General features: G+C 42.8%; 1 protein-coding gene across 1 annotated transcript in view; it reads left to right on the plus strand.

The window, feature by feature from the left end:
- The window catches only part of NALF1 (NALCN channel auxiliary factor 1), an 816342-nt gene that overhangs the window by 164900 nt on the left and 633411 nt on the right, over positions 1–18031 (plus strand). The window lies entirely within an intron of this gene.

An 18031-nucleotide genomic window follows, 5' to 3' on the forward strand; every position in this document is an offset into this window, starting at 1 on the left:
CAACTCCAAGTGTGATTTGGCCTTCCTGATTTCACTCCTCCATGCCTGAGCAATATTTTTATATTCCTCCCTGGTCATTTGTCCAATCTTCCACTTCTTGTAAGCTTCTTTTTTGCATTTAAGATCAGCAAGGGTTTCACTGTTAAGCCAAGCTGGTCGCCTGCCATATTTACTATTCTTTCTACACATCGGGATGGTTTTTTCCTGCAACCTCAATAAGGATTCTTTCAAATACAGCCAGCTCTCTTGGACTCCTTTCCCCCACATGTTATTCTCCCCGGGGATCCTGCCCATCAGTTCCCTGAGGGAGTCAAAGTCTGCTTTTCTGAAGTCCAGGGTCTGTATTCTGCTGCTCTCCTTTCTTCCTTGTGTCAGGATCCTGAACTCGACCATCTCTTGGTCACTGCCTCCCAGGTTCCCATCCACTTTTGCTTCCCCTACTAATTCTTCCTGGTTTGTGAGCAGCAGGTCTAGAAGAGCTCTGCCCCTAGTTGGTTCCTCCAGCACTTGCACCAGGAAATTGTCCCCTACACTATATATAATGAGTGAAGACCTTTGAGATCTGAGATATTTCAATACAGTTTAGATAGCAAAGCACCTTTTCCAGCCACCTAAACAAAAACACCAGATTTGGGGCCAGATCCTCAGCTGATGTAAAATGGTCTAGACCCATGGAAGGCCATGGAACTATTCACAGGAGCCCAGGATTTGGCCCATTATACCTGACTGACAGACTCAAAGTAGCGAATTGCAATTGACGACAGAGTAGAATTATTTGAAAGACGGTACCACGGTCTGTTAGTGACTCTCTTAGGAAATCGTACCGAATTTGTGTAATATTGTACCATGCAAACGAATGTGTGTAAAATTAACATAACTGTTTAAAATAACATTTCCCTCATTTCTAGGTTGCTTATTCACAACCTGCAAAAGGAAGCACGTATCCAGATTACTATTATATATCCATGTAATTGCAGATATAGATCAAGAAAGCATGTTCAAGAAACAATGGATAGCAAAATTACTGTTTTTATATAATCAATTCTGCAAATCAAACACTTCTTTTACTCACCTATAGCTCTGCAGTTTTATTGAAAACTTCCCTCCCTCCTGTTATTTATTCTCTACAACAGCAAATGTGTTAGTGGTATTTTGTTTCTTATCTTTAAATAAAATTTGTTTAGTAGGAAGTGAATAGGAAAATAAAAATGCAGTTCGAAGCTTGTTTACTTCATGTAGAACAACTAGATTAAATGTGATGACAATTATTTTGCCACCAAAGAGCTCTTATTGCACTCTACTAGAAATGCAGTCGAAATATTTATTCAGTGGTCCCATAATTAATCGACAAACAATAAAAGCGCCTTCAAATTTGTATTCTCTTGCCCCTCTGGCAATTCCCAAAGGCTTAAGTCCTGTTATTAAGCTACATTTAAAAAAAAACAAAACTGGACTGTATAGATGACTCTCAAGCTACTGGTAAGCTGACAGTTTAAATAAAGGATTTATATTGCTTCATTTATTTAAAAATAGTATAAACTGTTTTTAGGAGGTGTTCTGTGATTATAATGGGGATTTATAGCCAAATTTCTCCCAGCTCTGTGTGGGGCCCAAGATACAGGGCAAGTCACTTGACCACTCTGTGTCTCAGTTTACTCACCTGTAAAATAGGGAAAATACAGACCTACTAGTACCTTATAAGGTGCAGAGATAAAGCTTTAACACTTCTAAATCACTTCAAAACCCTCACATGAAATATGATACATAAATTGTAAAGTATACTACTACTAATGATAGCTTATTAATTCTATTCTCTTCAGTGGGTTTCCTCCAATCCTAATTGCCCCATATATCAGTGATTATGAGGCATAGGTATTTTCTTAGAAAAAAACATTGCAATTAATTGTTTATGGCAAACTATCTTGTATCATTTCCATAATGCAATACAAAATAACAAAGGCTGAGAAATTAATTATGACCTTAAAAAAATAATCTCAGTAAAAAAAAAAACTAGTCAAACCAAGGAGAGGTGAAGAGCAGAGAACGCTCTGGACAAATCAAAGGAAATTTTAATTCCTGAATTTAGAGCTTGATTCTTTCCCATGCAAGCCAATGGAAAAACTCTCATTAACTTTAATGGTGCAGGATCAAACCCTTAGTGCTCCAATCCTGCAACAATAGATGCCCTAGAAATAACTTGGATAAGTCATGTTTACTGACAGAAAATAAAAATAGCTAATTAATAGCTAATAGCTAAAAAGATCAAAACATGAATCCAATGCCCTGATTTAATAATTAAAAAAAAATTACATGTATAGTCCTTCCCATTCATGATACAGGATGCAATAAGAGTTCTGAACAGGTACCAAGAGTCAGATTACAGTGCAGTGTTTCAAGGTCAGCAGGTTTTGTATTCTGGCAACTGATAGGCCAATGCTAGTCTTCATTTTGCCTTTTGTAACAAACAAACTTGTCCAGTGTTTCATCATCTCCATTGTCTAATATGCTGAATTAATGGGTCTGATTCTTGCCCTTCACAATGCATAGACAATATTTACACTAGTACAAAGTGGGTGTTAAACACTACCCAGGTCGAATGTGTACTCATGTGTAAATGATGCACTGGTGTAATGATGACTCAAGATGCAATGGCGAATCAGGCCTATTTATGGGCAACTGTGATTTAGAACCTTGAAGATATTTTTAATGTATTTGTTTATATTTCAAAGTGAAGTTAATTACATATCCCTTGCCAACATATTTATGTATCTCTCCACATTTCTTATTCTTATCCAAATGTATTTGCATATCCCTAGGATCTTTGTATGATACAGAGCTGGTTATTTGCAGGCTCAAATCACTCGTGACTATTACTGGTCAAATTGATTTTTGTGGACCATTTTTACCACCTCCATTAGAAGAATATATTTATATATATACATACATACTTTTAAGACCAAGTTAATCATCTGCAGATCCTGATATGATTTCATGTTAATGTATTATATTAGGTTGGCCTGGCAGAATGGCCACCAATTATGCTACAAGAACTCTATACCTATTTTCTCAATTGTCAATTTGCCTGAACCAAATGATCAGGAATATGAAGCCTGTGGTTTGTTCTATTTTTAAAATAGCAGGGTTTTGTTGTTAAAAATTTTACGGTTTAAAAAAAAAATCTTTCTTAGTTTTACTAGTTTACGGTATTCAATAATATACAGCAGGGGTCGGCAACCTTTGGCACGCGGCTCGCCAGGTTAAGCACCCTGGAGGGCCGGACCAGTTTGTTTACCTGCCGCATCCACAGGTTCGGCCGATCGTGGCTCCCACTGGCCGCAGTTCACCGTCCCAGGCCAATGGGGGCTGTGGGAAGCGGCGTGGGCCGAGGGATGTGCTGGCTGCGGCTTCCCACTGCCCCCATTGGCCTGGAACGGCGAACCGCTTACCCTGGCAAGCCGCATGCCAGAGGTTGCCGACCTCTGATATACAGTTTGGAACGTAATATTCAGTAAAAACTAAGAAACAGAAGAAAAAAATAATACCATATAACTAAAAGAACATTACTCCCTTTTCTATTATAGTAGCACCTGCTAGTAGTGCAGCAGTTAAGGGACTTTTGGCCAGTTATTGAAAGGATTTAGGCACCTAAAGATGCAGATAGATTCTTAAAGGTAGTTTCAAAACTGGTTAGACATTTTTCAAAATCCCTCTAGGTACCAATCTGCATCTTTCAGTGCCTAAATACCTTTAAAGATCTGGCCTTTTTATACTCAAAAGTTTCTTATAACCCTCTATTATAAATTCATTAACACTTAGGCCTGGTCTACACTAGGAGTTTATGTCGAATTTAGCACCGTTACTCTGCACCCGTCCACACCACGAAGCTATTTAGTTCGACATAGAGGTCTCTTAAATTCGACTTCTGTACTCCTCCCCAACGAGGGGAGTAGCGCTAAATTCGACATGGCCATGTCGAATTAGGCTAGGTGTGGATGGAAATCCACAGTAATAGCTCCGGGAGCTATCCCACAGTGCACCACTCTGTTGACGCTCTGGACAGCAGTCTGAGCTCGGATGCTCTGACCAGCCACATAGGAAAAGCCCCGGGAAAATTTGAATTCCTTTTCATGTCTGGGCAGTTTGAATCTCATTTCCTGTTTGGACATCGTGGCGAGCTCAGCAGCACTGGCAACGATGCAGAGCTCTCCAGCGGAGATGGCCATGCAATCTCAGAATAGAAAGAGGGCCCCAGCATGGACTGATCGGGAAGTCTTGGATCTGATCGCTGTGTGGGGCGATGAGTCCGTGCTTTCCGAGCTGCGATCGAAAAGACGGAATGCAAAGATCTACGAGAAGATCTCTAAAGCCATGGCAGAGAGAGGATACAGCCGGGATGCAACGCAGTGCCGCGTGAAAATCAAGGAGCTGAGACAAGGCTACCAGAAGACCAAAGAGGCAAACGGACGCTCCGGATCCCAGCCCCAGACATCCCGTTTCTACGAGGCACTGCATTCCATCCTAGGTGCGGCCGCCACCACTACCCCACTGACCGTGGACTCTGAGGATGGGATATTGTCGACGGCCACTTCCTCAGACATGTTAGCGGACGGGGAAGATGAGGAAGGAGATGAGGAGGACGAGGCAGTCGACAGTGCTTACAACGCTGATTTCCCCGACAGCCAGGATCTCTTCATCACCCTTACAGAGATCCCCTACCAACGGTCCCCAGGCGTTAACCCGGACACAGAATCAGGGGAAGGATCAGTCGGTAAGTGTTTTAAACATGTAAACATTTATTTTTAACAGAACAGGAATATTAACAATATTAACAATGGGTTTTGCATGATTACTTTGCCCTAGGCGCTTCACGTTTCAGTCCTTGGCAGTGCAACTACTGAAAAAAAATCTAACAATGTCCGGTTTAGCATGATTGTTTTGCCCTAGGCGCTCTACTGTTTAGTCCCTGCCAGTGCAGCTACAGTAAAATCCGGTCTATATGTCCGGGGATAGAGCAGAAATCCTCCTGGGACATCTCCACGAAGCTCTCCTGGAGGTAATTGGAAAGCCTTTGCATCAGGTTCCTGGGGAGAGCGGCTTTATTGGGTCCTCCGTAGTAGGAAACGTTTCCGCGCTAGGAGACAATCAAGTACTCGGGTATCATTGCCTTGCAGAGCATGGCGGCATACGGCCCTGGTCTTTGCAGGCTTTCCCGAAGCATCCTTTCTCTCTCCGTCTCTGAAATCCTCATCAGAGTGATGTCGCTCATGGTGACCTGCTTTGAATTAGGTAGGGGAATGTTAGTATTGGGACTGCTTGCCTGTTCCTTTACAGAACTGTAACCGGCGGTTTACAGCCACGCGGTGGAGGCGGGAGAGGGGCAGCATACAGGGATCTTTCCCTGGGACAGCCGCGAGGGGGTGGGACAGGGGCAGAGTTCATGCTTGCCGGATTGCTGACAGCAGGGACTGGCATTGCTTTGAACGTGAAAGGAGGCCAGTGCTATTATTAAAGTTTTAAGCAGCCACAAGTCTACGGCTTACCATGTCGGCCTGCTACACAAATTCCGGTGTCCTGCCCCGCTTCTCTGATCTGCACTGCAAGACCCCAGGCACTGAATGCGAAGGCCGAAAATTCGACCTTGTCCTGAGTGCGCATGTGATAGGTGCTGTGCATGGTCTTGTTCACAGAGAAAGACTATGTTCTTTGTTCACAACTACATTTATCTTTCTGAGGAATTCACTCCCTTTTTCCCATCCCACAGCTGCGACTGTCTCCTGACCTAGCCTGGCATCACACTCCCAGAGGCTAGCGCAGATTAGGCGTAGGAAGAAGAGGACACGGGAGGACATGTTCTCGGAACTTATGGGCTGCTCCCGAGCCCAGGCAGCCCAGCAGACCCAGTGGAGGGAGAACTTGTCCCAAATGCACCGATCACACATGGAACGGGAGGAGAGGTGGCGGCAGGAAGACCAGCAGGCGACTCAAACGCTGCTTGGACTAATGAGGGAGCAAACGGACACGCTCCGGCGCCTTGTGGATGTTCTGCAGGACCGGAGGCAGGAGGACAGAGCCCCGCTGCAGTCTATCTCTAACCGCCCTCCCCCACCACCAAGTCCCATACCCCCCTCACCCAAAGTCCCAAGAAGGAGGGGCGGCAGAGTCCATGAAAACTCTCACTCCACCCCTGCAGACTGCTCAAGTACCAGAAGGCTCTCATTCCCCAAAATTTGATAAGTCCTTTCCTTCCCGCCTCACCCAAGCCCCCGTCCCAGTTTTATCCCCCAGTTTCATGTGTAGTTGCTAATAAAAAATACGTTTCTGTTAATTACTGTTTCCATCATGTTCTTTTAGAGGAGAGTCTGTCTGAAGGGGGGGAAGGGGGATGGTAATTGGACAGGACAGTCACCTTTACCAGGGTACAGAGGCGGGGGCAGGTTCAGCAGCAGGGCACACACACATTGCAGTCACTAGTTACCCTGGTCAGTCTGGGAGGTGGTTTTCATGTTCTGTGTGTGTGGGGGGAGGGGGGGGGGAGGGCAGTTAGAGATCTTATGCAGCGGTCCTTATCCTGGATCACAGAGCCACGCAGCAGGGGATCTGTAACCGTCCTTCCCCTGCCACAAATTCACATAGCCCCCACACACAGAGTCCCGAACAGGAGGGGTGGCAGGCTCCGTTGAAACAACCAGTGCGGAGCCTGTCATTCCTGGAGTTTAGAAGCGTCCTTTGCATCACTACACTACACCCGCTCCCCACCACAGTCTGCGTCCCAGGTTCAACACTTTACCGAGAAAACAGTAATAAAGAAAACGATGTTCATTAACAAAATTCAAGTGATTTTATTTTTAAACGTGTGTTGGAAGGGGGGAACAGGGTGAACGGGGTATGTAACTGGAGAGGATAGTGAACATTTACTGGGTAAAGAAACGGGGGCAGGTTCAGCTTCTCTGTAAACAAACTTAATAGTCACAGGTTACCCTGCTCACTCAGGAACCTAGCTTTCAAAGCCTCCTGGATGCACAGCGTGTCCCGCTGGGCTCTTCTAATTGCCCGGCTGTCTGGCTGGGCGTAATCAGCAGCCAGGCTATTTGCCTCAACCTCCCACCCCGCCATAAAGGTCTCCCCCTTGCTCTCACACAGATTGTGGAGCACACAGCAAGCTGCAATAACAATGGGGATATTGGTTTCGCTGAGATCACAGCGAGTCAGTAAGGTTCTCCATCTCCCCTTGAGACGTCCAAAAGCACACTCCACCACCATTCTGCACTTGCTCAGCCGGTAGTTGAAGAGTTCTTTTTCAGTGTCCAGGGCGCCAGTATAGGGCTTCATGAGCCAGGGCATTAGCGGGTAGGCTGGGTCCCTGAGGATGACTATAGGCATCTCCACATCCCCAAGAGTTATTTTGTGGTCCGGGAAGTAAATACCTTCCTGGAGCCGTCTAAACAGACCTGAGTTCCTGAAAACACGAGCGTCATGAACCTTGCCCGGCCATCCGACATTGATGTTTGTAAAACGTCCCCTATGGTCCACCAGTGCTTGCAGCACCATTGAAAAGTAGCCCTTTCGGTTAATGTACTGGCTGGCCTGGTGATCCGGTCCCAGGATAGGGATGTGAGTTCCATCTATAGCCCCACCGCAGTTTGGGAATCCCATCGCGGCGAAGCCATCTATGATGACCTGCGCGTTTCCCAGGGTCACTACCTTTGAGAGCAATAGCTCAATGATTGCGTTGGCTACTTGCATGACAACAACCCCCACGGTAGATTTGCCCACGCCAAAGTGGTTCGCGACTGACCGGTAGCTGTCTGGCGTTGCAAGCTTCCAGAGGGCTATGGCCACTCGCTTCTGGACACTCAGGGCTGCTCGCATCCAGGTGTCATTGCGCTTCAGGGCAGGGGACAGCATCTCACAAAGTTCCATGAAAGTCCCCTTCCGCATGCGAAAGTTTCGCAGCCACTGTGATTAATCCCAGACCTGCAGCACTATGCGGTCCCACCAGTCCGTGCTTGTTTCCCGGGCCCAGAATCGCCGTTCCACAACATCAACATGACACATTGCCACCATGATGTCCTCGGCGCGGTGTCCCGTGCTTTGTGACAGGTCTGTGCCACTCTCAGACTTCAGGTCCTCACCGCGCTGCCGTAGCCTCCTCGCCCGATTTCTCAGCATCTGCCTCTGGGAAAGGTGTATGATAAGGTGCGAGGTGTTGACAACGGCCATAACTGCAGTGATGGTCGCAGCAGGCTCCATGCTCGCAGTGCTGTGGCGTCTGCGCTGTCACTGACCAGAAAAGTGCGCGAACTGATTTCCCGCCGGCGCTTTCAGGGAGGGAGGGTGGGAGTGACGGTTGGATGACGACAGTTACCCAAAAGCACCCTCGACACATTTTTTTCCCCAGAAGGCATTGGGGGCTCGACCCAGAATTCCAATGGGCAGCGGGGACTGCGGGAACTGTGGGATAGCTGCCCACAGTGCACCGCTTCCAATGTCGACGCTTGCCCCGTTAGTGTGGACTCACAAAGTCGAATTACTGTCCTTAGTGTGGACACACACGTTTGACTTTGTAATATCGATTCCACATATTCGATTTAAGTAAAATCGAACTACTCTCGTAGTGTAGACATACCCTTAGTGTTACCATCCCTTTGGCCTGTGAGCCATTTGGTATGAATAATAAATAGTACTTAATTTTTATATGTTCACAATAACTAACTAATCCTCCCAACTCTCTCTGAGGCAGATGGGTCCATGGAATGATCTCTGTTTAAAGACTGGGAAACTGAAACAATGCCCAGCGATGGATTGTTACTGTTTGTTTTTCCTCATCTGTTTTACAAGGGAACCAGAAAAGAATAAAGAAAAGGGATGTTGTTCATGCACTGAATTATGGCCAATGAACCTCAAGCTTAGCCTGTCACACCCTTGTTGTGCCTAGTCTGGGCCTTCTTGAGCAGAGATTGCCAACGACATTAAACAGTTTGAAATGTTTTTTAAACCTATATCTCCAGAGTCAAAGGATGAAAACACCAAATGTAGTTTCCTGATTTTCAGTTTAAGATAATGCAGCCGTTACTTGTTGGTTTGGCTGGACTGGAAGTGTAAAGTCACACCAGCGTCTTGGCTGATGTGATGAGGAGCAATGAAACTCTACATAGAGTGAAGGCTGGACACTTAGTTCCCACCTTCAAAGCCTGACCGGCCCATCCATGAGGGTGCCTCATAGACCCAATGCTTTGTCCAGCATGGCTCATCCTAGGTTTAGGCCACTGTTCACACCTGTTTCTCATTGCCCCAGCACCTTTCCCTGGTTCTGCCCCCTCTGCCCCCATTTAATTACTGCTAGTTTTCCCACTTTGCTCAGGGTTTTGCCAGAACCTTTTTAAAGGGGTACAAGGGCTTTCTCCACACACACACTTTTGTTAGATAAAGGAACAATGTCAAGCTGTTTTGCAGCTCTATCTCCAATAATTGATGGCAAAACGATTTTTACCGTAACTAACATGGGTCTCACCAACTGTATAGGCTTCCAAGTTTGAGCAATCCTCAAGCTCACATGGTCAAGGGCCTTCATGTGACTGACAGATGGTATTTTTTGGCTGTTTTTCAAATTCACTTAAATTTCTCTTAAATTGAGAGGGTTTTTTTTTTATTTATTTAAGAGCTATGCTTTGTATAGAGGTTACATTGAAGTAAGAAGATTTCACTGAATGACTAGATAATAATTCACTGCAGGTGACAAGCTGATACGGGTTCACTTTCTTTACCATCCAAATAAGTAGTTGGGATCATACCTTCTAACAATCTTGCACTGTTCACTACTTGTAGCAGAAATCCTACCAGCGGTTTCTCAAATCCCTTCAATTTTCCCCCTCAGGTATTGATTTATCTGACTGCCTATTTCAGAAGAAAAAGAGCTCTGTAAGCTCAAAAGCTTGTTTCTTTCACCAACAGAAGTTAGTCCAATAAAAAATATTACCCCACCCACCTTGTCTCTCTAATCTCCTGGGACCAACACAGCTACAACAACACTGCCTATTTCAGCAACAGACATTTGTTGTGTTTCTGTGTATTTCTCTTTGAAGTTACTACATGAAGTTCGCACCACATGCAAACTCAAACAAGTGATGCCAAAGCATTCAGACAAGTGAGATGAAGGTGGATCAGTATGAATATGCACTAACTCTTTTTGCTGAGCCAAGATCAGGTCATTTCCCTGGAATATATGCACGCAGGTTAAAAGTGGTCTGGCTGGTGGGAATGTGCCTGGGAGAAATAAGAAAAAGGACCTTGGTTACGGCAATCTGGGTAGGAGGGTTAGAGGATATGAGGTCAGTGGGAAGGGATAATGGCTAGAATGCAGGGGGCTTTAGTTAGTGTTTGTGTGTGTGTGTGGGGGGGGGGGTGTTAAAAAGGACATGGGGCTCAGCAAGGAGGGTAGAGAGGTAGGAGAGTCTTAACCGTGAGTGGGCGCTTTACCTGGGCATAAGGCAGCTTCATAGAAGCATAGAAATGAAGTCTGGATGGGACCTTAAGAGAGCATCTAGTCTGGCCCCCAGTGCTGAGGCAGGACCAAGGATACCTAGACAATTCCTGACAGGTGTTTGTCCAATCTATTCTTAAAAACCTCCAATGACAAGGATTCCACAACCTCCAATGGAAGCCTGTTCCAGTACTTAAATATGCTTATAGATAGAAAAAAATAATATCTAATCTTAATCTCCTTTGCTGCAGATTAAGCTAATTAATTTTTGTTCTACCTTCAGTGGACATGGAGACAGGGCCGGCTTGGCAAGCTGGTGCCTGGAGCCGGCCCTGCATGGAGAACAATTGATCACTGTCCTCTTTATAACAGCCCTTAACATATTTGAAGACTGTTACCAGGTTGCCGTTCGCTCTTCTTTTCTGAAGCCTAAACATGCCTAGCTTTTTTTAGCCTTTCCTCGTCGCTCAGGTATTCTAAATGTTTTATCATTTTTGTTGCTCTTCTCTAGACTGTCTCCAATTATTCCATATCTTTATTTAAAGTGTAGCACCCAAAACTGGACATAGCACTCCAGCTGAGCCCTCACCAGTTCCAAGAAAAATAGAACAATTACTTCCCACGTCTTACGTCTGACAGTCCTGATAATACACCGCAGAATAACAGCAGCCTTTTTAGCAACTGTAGTATACTGTTGGCTCAAATTCTAGTTGTGATCCACTGTAACTCCCAGAGCCTTTTCAGCAATATGACTGCCTAGCCAGTTATTCCTCATTTTCTAGCTATGCATGTGATTTTCCCTTCCTAAGTGTAATACACTGGACTTGTCTTTATTGAATTTCATTCTGTTGATTTCAGAACAATTCTCCAGTTTGTCAGGGTCATTTTGAATTCTAATCCTTTCTTCCAAGTTGGGATTTTTTCCCAACAAGCTCGTGTACCACAGTTTGGGAACCGCTATACAGTCTAAAGGCCATTGACAAGATCAGAGTGGTAGTGTACTCCAAACTAATTTTACCCTCATTTGTGGTTCATTAAAAAACAATTTTAAAAAAAGCTTTCCAGTCATCATGATTACAGTAATACAGAACCAGCCAATCCCAGGCTTATTATCCATTACTTACAGATTATACGAGGTATATTTGCAAAAAAGATACTTTTAGAATTTTGACTCTAAGTGACAGCCGAAGGCTTAACTGAACAGATAGACATCATTATATTCGATGAAATGTTATGATTTCAGAACTACCTGGAAGATCACAAGGATATCCACAACAAATCAAATCCACCACATAAATACATGCTACCCTAGCAAAATATCAGTTAACTGTGATGTTTCCCCTTCAACTTTCAAAACTATTAGTGATGTTATTTTGCCTGGAGATGACTAGCTACCTCAATAGAACTCTCACAGCTAAAGCCCTGTAAATGATTTTGAAATCATAGGGGCTCAGTTCCATTTCAGCAAGGTACACTGACACCAATGTGACTACTCACATATAGGAAACTAGGCATGTGCCTAAGTACCTTAATGAAGCACAACTTAGTCACCAAGATGCCATCAAAGGAAAACCAAACACAGAAATGAAGTAACAAGACCTTACTTTCAGATGAAACCAACCTATTACATCTCCGGTTGACTGATGCTCCATTCCCAGACAGGAAACACACAGTGCCAACTCGAAGGTCTGCTCATATTCGGGGGGGGGGGGAAACCCACTCCTGGTCTAGGGTGCAACACCATGGCTGATCTCTCAGACCCCCTTTGCTACAGCAGCTCACACACTCTTGGACCAAAGCGCTACTGGCCCTTTACCATGCACGGACAATTGGCCCTGTCAGGGAGTCAAAAATTATGTCCTTACAGAGTGGAAGCATCAGAGAGAGAGAGAGAGAGAGAGTCTAATATACTAAGTACATTCAGGATTCTGTCACTGCTCCTGCATTTTTGTCCGCTTGATTGTAGATGCTGCACCAGGCTCAACAGGCTACAATCTAGTTTGACTAGAGTTGCTATAACCATGCCCTGGTTTCCCCTGGTTTTCTCCCCACGCTGTGACTGTGGGGCACTTTGCCAGACAATAACTCATGTGGTGGAAGAGTGCCCAGCCTGACATCTGGGAGGCAGTTTACAATGCCTAGCCTCCATTGATACAGAGACCATCCTCTGGCTACAAAACCTCTGATGTCTGCGTACGAGAGGAGGGGGGGAGTCCTACTTTCTTAGACCAACTAACTTGTCTATTCCAGCTGTAGTCAAGACAGTGAAGACACTGATGGTTCAGCAAACATTCTGTAATGACTCTTATTATGGGATGTCTGCACTGCAGCTGGGAGCGTGCTTCCCAGTGCAGGTAGACACACACTAGGTCTGCTTGAGCTACTGTGCTAAAAATAGCCGCATAGCTGTCGTAGCACAGGCAGCGGCAGCTTGGGCTAGCCACCTGAGTACGTACCCAGGGGGCCAAACATATATTTATGCAGGCAGCTAGCCCAAGTTGCAACCTGTGCTACTTCATGTACACTGTTCTATTTAGTGTATTGGCTTGAGCAAGAGCTGCATATATCTGTCTACCTGCACTGGGAAGTATGTTCCCAGCTGCAGTGCAGACATACAATGGAGCAATGCAATGTTAAGTCAAATATGATTATTTAAATACTTCCTAAAAAGAAATGGATTGGTCAAATACAAAAGTAATCTTTTATGATACATACATACATACAATTGTGATGGACATGGGAGAGTGAGAGAAATTCATAAATATTACAGTTTATAACAAAGCAAGAACACTGAGGATTAAAAGCCAACATCGTTTACCAGATCCAGATGCCACAATGAATGAGACTTCATGCACAGAGACTGGGGTGCAAGTGGAGACCACAACTTTTATTATTTTGTTCAATAACAGAACCAGAGGCGGAACAGCCAGGCAGCTAATTCCAATATAAACTACCCAGCAGGATAAATCCAGTGCAGTTCCCATGCAAACTGTCATAAAACGGGAATAATCCTCATGAGGAAACTACCACTAACTCCTTCCCATCCCCTTGCAAAATTCACCAAGGGATCAGGAGCCAAAAGGACATAGGAGCAAGTAGGCCACATCTTTTCCTTGTGCAAGCCCTTTTGTCTCCTTTCATAGCAAGTGCCCAGCCAGATGCTACATGGTTGAAGCCCAGGACTGCATTGGCAACTTTGGCCCCTCTTCTATTTTATTTAGCCTGCACAGGACATCAGCAATATAGTTGTAATAAATAACTATCAAAACTGTCTTCCTAGATCTAGCAAATCTCCCTTGAGCTCTGAGGAAGGTGGAAAAACCCACACTGCTACATGCCAAGTCTGTGATGTGGGATGAATTTATGCTTGTTCCAATTTCATTGTACAAACCAGAAAAGTGATCATCAAAAACTTATCCATGCTGACATGAGATGGCTATCTCCTTGGAAGGTGTTGACACATCTCTTTGAACTTGGTCCGAAGTACAAGTTTTCCTCAGTGATTTTAGTTTTAAATGTGCTGGTTGCTTTGCCAATGAGTAATGGCTGTCAAGACTGGCCTATTTAGCTGAGTTGCTCATGTGTCTCAATGAACTGAACGCCAGTTTACTGAGACTGAAAACTATACTTTTAATGTTGATGACAAAATAAGGGCAGTAATAAAGAAACTGCAATGTATAGCATGAGAAAGAGAAAAGGGAAATTGGCAAACACCCCCGACCTTGAAAAAATTCCTCTTTGAAAATGAATTGCAAGTTCATCCTCACCTCCCTGCTGACATAAAATGTCATAAAATGCCTGAATTTGGTCACTAAGTTTAATAAATACTTCCATGAAATAGAAGACACCCTGCCAGATGTCTTGGCAAAGGAAAACCAAGAGTTGATTGAGCTGTCACGGGATAGTGGACTCAAGCTCGAATTCAGCAAAGTGCCTGCTCAGTGACTTTCAGATGAGAAGGAAAGAGGAGTTTAGCCTGATATCAGAAAAAAGCCTTGAAATGTTTGTGCCCCTCAGAACTACCTATCTCTGCAAGATTGTTTTTAATGGCAATCAGGGAAGAAAAAACAAATACAGGATGAACTTCAATGCACAGCCAGACCTTTGGTTGAAGCTCACCAATATCTCACCTTACATGAAGCCCACAACGTTCTGTGAGGCGAGCATCCCTTTCTCCACTTTTTCATTTTTTCCAAGAGCTGCTCAAAATGTTTGATATTTTTCTTGATTTAAATTATGTAAAAGGGGAAGCAAAGTGAACTTTGGCTCATGTTCATCAATAATTCAGATAAAAATTAGCAGGGACTTTGATTGAAATTAGACATGTTAAAAGTCAAGCTGTTGATGTAGTACAGCAGCATACCAAAATATATCAAGACATCATTTATGACATTTAATTGGCATCCTTAGGCATTTATTTTGCTATAGAATCCAGAAGTACTTAAGCCTATTAAGGCCTAAACAAGTGTGTACAAGGAGAAATTTGCATGTAGTACTTAATTTTTGTAAGAAGGTGGTATGTGAAACAATACAGTTTGGGAACTACTGGTTTAGAGGATTCGATAAGGGAATTTCTGGAACATTTGATTTTGCTGAATATCATGAACTTTCCAGGAGGAATACCCCAATCGATTCATTTTGTCACGTGTTCACAAATTAAAAGTTGTCTCTGGTATTGAAATAAAGATCTAGTCCCAATATTGAAAGAAATATTGTGATGTAGTTTTTATTAAAGAACTATCAGTTCTTTTGCTTAGTGCCAAAATGTACTGCACTGTGCAAAGGAAACAACCAAGCCTGCAATCCTATAGAGACTTATGCAGGTGATTAACTGAATACACTGTGAATAGTCCCATTGACTTCAATGGAATGACTCGCAATGTGTGAAGTTAGACATCTACGTAAATCTCCGTAGGATCGGGCATTCTACTGTAAATCTTAAACTGATTTTCTACTCAGAAGCTATGGATAGTGTGAAAGAGAGAGACCAACCTTGGGTCAAATTCTGTTTTTCTTATTCTCTGTGCCTTTTAAGTAGCATAATTGAATAAGTGCCATGGAAATCAGAATTTTATTCATCCATTGTCTTGATCTCAGAAGGATAGATTATTTTTTCTTTACATCATATGTACATTTCTTCAGTTGTTATTGTTTATATTGATTATTATTTGTATTGTATTTGTATGTAGCTCGATACACTAATCAAGGATTAAGGCACTATTGTGTTAGCAGAAGGTTATCCCATAACAGCCTGCTGCATGGTTTCTTGTATCTTCCTCTAAAGCATCTGATTCTGACCACTATCAGTGACAGGATATTGGATTAAAAGGGCCATTGGTCTGATCCAGTATCTGCATTCCTATATCCTGGACAGACATGTGATAAAAGCCAGTTACTGCCCTAAAGAATCAAAATTAGGATTGGTTACCTTTTTTTTTTTTTTTATCAAAGTGTATTTAATTGCAAAAAGGTCTTTTTTTCAAAGTTGAAACTTCTTGTGAAAAATTTTCCTCTGTTTTGAAATTTTCTGGTTTTTTTTTTTTCATTCACAAAAATGGAAAACATAGCCAGTTCTTCATTTTGTGGTTGTTCTTCTCTGTTTCCCTTCCTTCTCCACATTTTCCTTCCAGTTTCCTCCTCTCCCCTTTCCCTTTCTCGGTGGCAACTTGGAAAAAGGAAAGCAGAGGAGAAAGGGAAAAGAAGAAAAGGGGTTGGAAAGAGGTAAAAAGGAAAATCAAAAATTGAAAAATTTTGAAACAAACTTTCAATAACATTTTTTGGGAAACTTTTTAAATAAATAAAAAATATGCTCATTTTTTAACCCTGTGGAATGAGAATGGCTTCAAAATGTTTGAAAACTTTTACCAAAAAATATCTTTCAGTGTTTGCCCAGCTCTAGGTAAATGACTTAATAAAATGTGTATATAATTACCAGTATTGCTTGAGAAGAAAGGTCTATAAATTTATTGCTACTAACCTAAATTGATAGGGATTATCCTAATGTTCATGGCATAGACTCTTAACACATTACTGTTCTCTCACATATTAAAATGCTTTGTAGCCTCTGATTTTCAGAGCACCTTCTTAAGCAGACAGAAAATAATTTCTGACTTATTTTGTTTAACTAAATGCTTGGATCCGATTTTCTTTGTGTGTTTCAAAAGAATGATGGAAATATGGTGATGGACTGTGGTTCATGTGTTTAAATGACTTATTTTTAAAACGTTATATTTTAATTGTGTTACATCAGAGTGATAGAGTTGGTTAATGTGTCTTCATGATGTGTTCTGAGGTCTACGTGATAGCGCAAAACTCATCGCTTGTATCTTTAATTCATGTCAGTAACAAATATTGAGTGAATTCATTACTGGTTAATAGAGAAACAGTTATGTAAGCTAGATATTGCAAGAGAAGAAAGACATTTTAAAAAGGTAGGTTATCATGACCTTCAACAGCACTGTGTCACAAACAATGGATGTTTGAAACACAGCTGGATCACTAATCAGAAATATTCAGGCACGGATGAACTTCATTTTCAGTGGGAATGACCCTGCCTCAGGTGACTGTAGCTGGTCAAAACTTAGAAAGGAAGTGCTGGAAACGTGTTGTGCAAGACTTGACCAAGTAAACAGGATTCTGTTCCATAGTCTAGTACTGTCCTCCTCCTCCCACTCCTTCAAATGACAATTACCTGAGCAAAAGAAAGAGCAGGCTGTATTTTGCCAGTTGAGAACATTAAACACTAATGGTTAATGTCATCTTGATTTGTGAGACACTGGCCAGGGTTGCAGGGTTATATAAACTTAATGTTGCTGCTTTTGTGAGGTGATTATTCTGATGGCTGCCAGTTGGGTGTCACATTAATAGACCAGATCAGAATCAGCTCTGTACCATTAGTGACTAAAATCCCCTTAATCAGCACTGCAGGCCTGTCTCAGCTATTGGCAGGAAACTGGGAGTGTTTCCACAGCATGGAACTTTCCTGCTGATTTAACCCGTTGGAAGGAAGCTTTGCTGTAAAGCAGGTTATTTTTCTGGAGCTTTGGAAATGAGGCTTGTTTCTTCTTTGTTGCTCTTGGTTCCTGGCCCACTGACATTTTTCACAATAAATCTGTCAGTATTCCTATATTACCAACAGATTAAAATGTAACACACTATTAATGTCCTGGATGGTGTATCTCATGTAGATCCCATTCATAACTTCTAAATGAGTTAAAATCAGCAGCTAAAACTTATGTATGTGTCAATCTCCATTGTGTGTAATTGAATCTAGCAGAAGAAACCGTTCATAAACACAAAATTTTAGTGGCTGTTGTAACTCTTGATTTAAATGATGTGTGGATGATTAACTACGAGATTTGCAAAATGATCATACTTCTTGGATCCAAGTTAGTTCACACATAAATGGGAAAATAAGAAACATTTATTAAAACAGAATGGGAAAGCATTTTAGATTGTAACTCTGGTTATATTCTATGTCAGATTGAGTGGAGTTGTTTATTAAGTTTGTTCTGAAATGCAACATCTCCTTTTTCAAAGCAATTTGTTGAC

The sequence above is a fragment of the Emys orbicularis genome, chromosome 1, assembly GCF_028017835.1.
Source record: "Emys orbicularis isolate rEmyOrb1 chromosome 1, rEmyOrb1.hap1, whole genome shotgun sequence".
Classification (NCBI taxonomy): Eukaryota; Metazoa; Chordata; order Testudines; family Emydidae; genus Emys; species Emys orbicularis.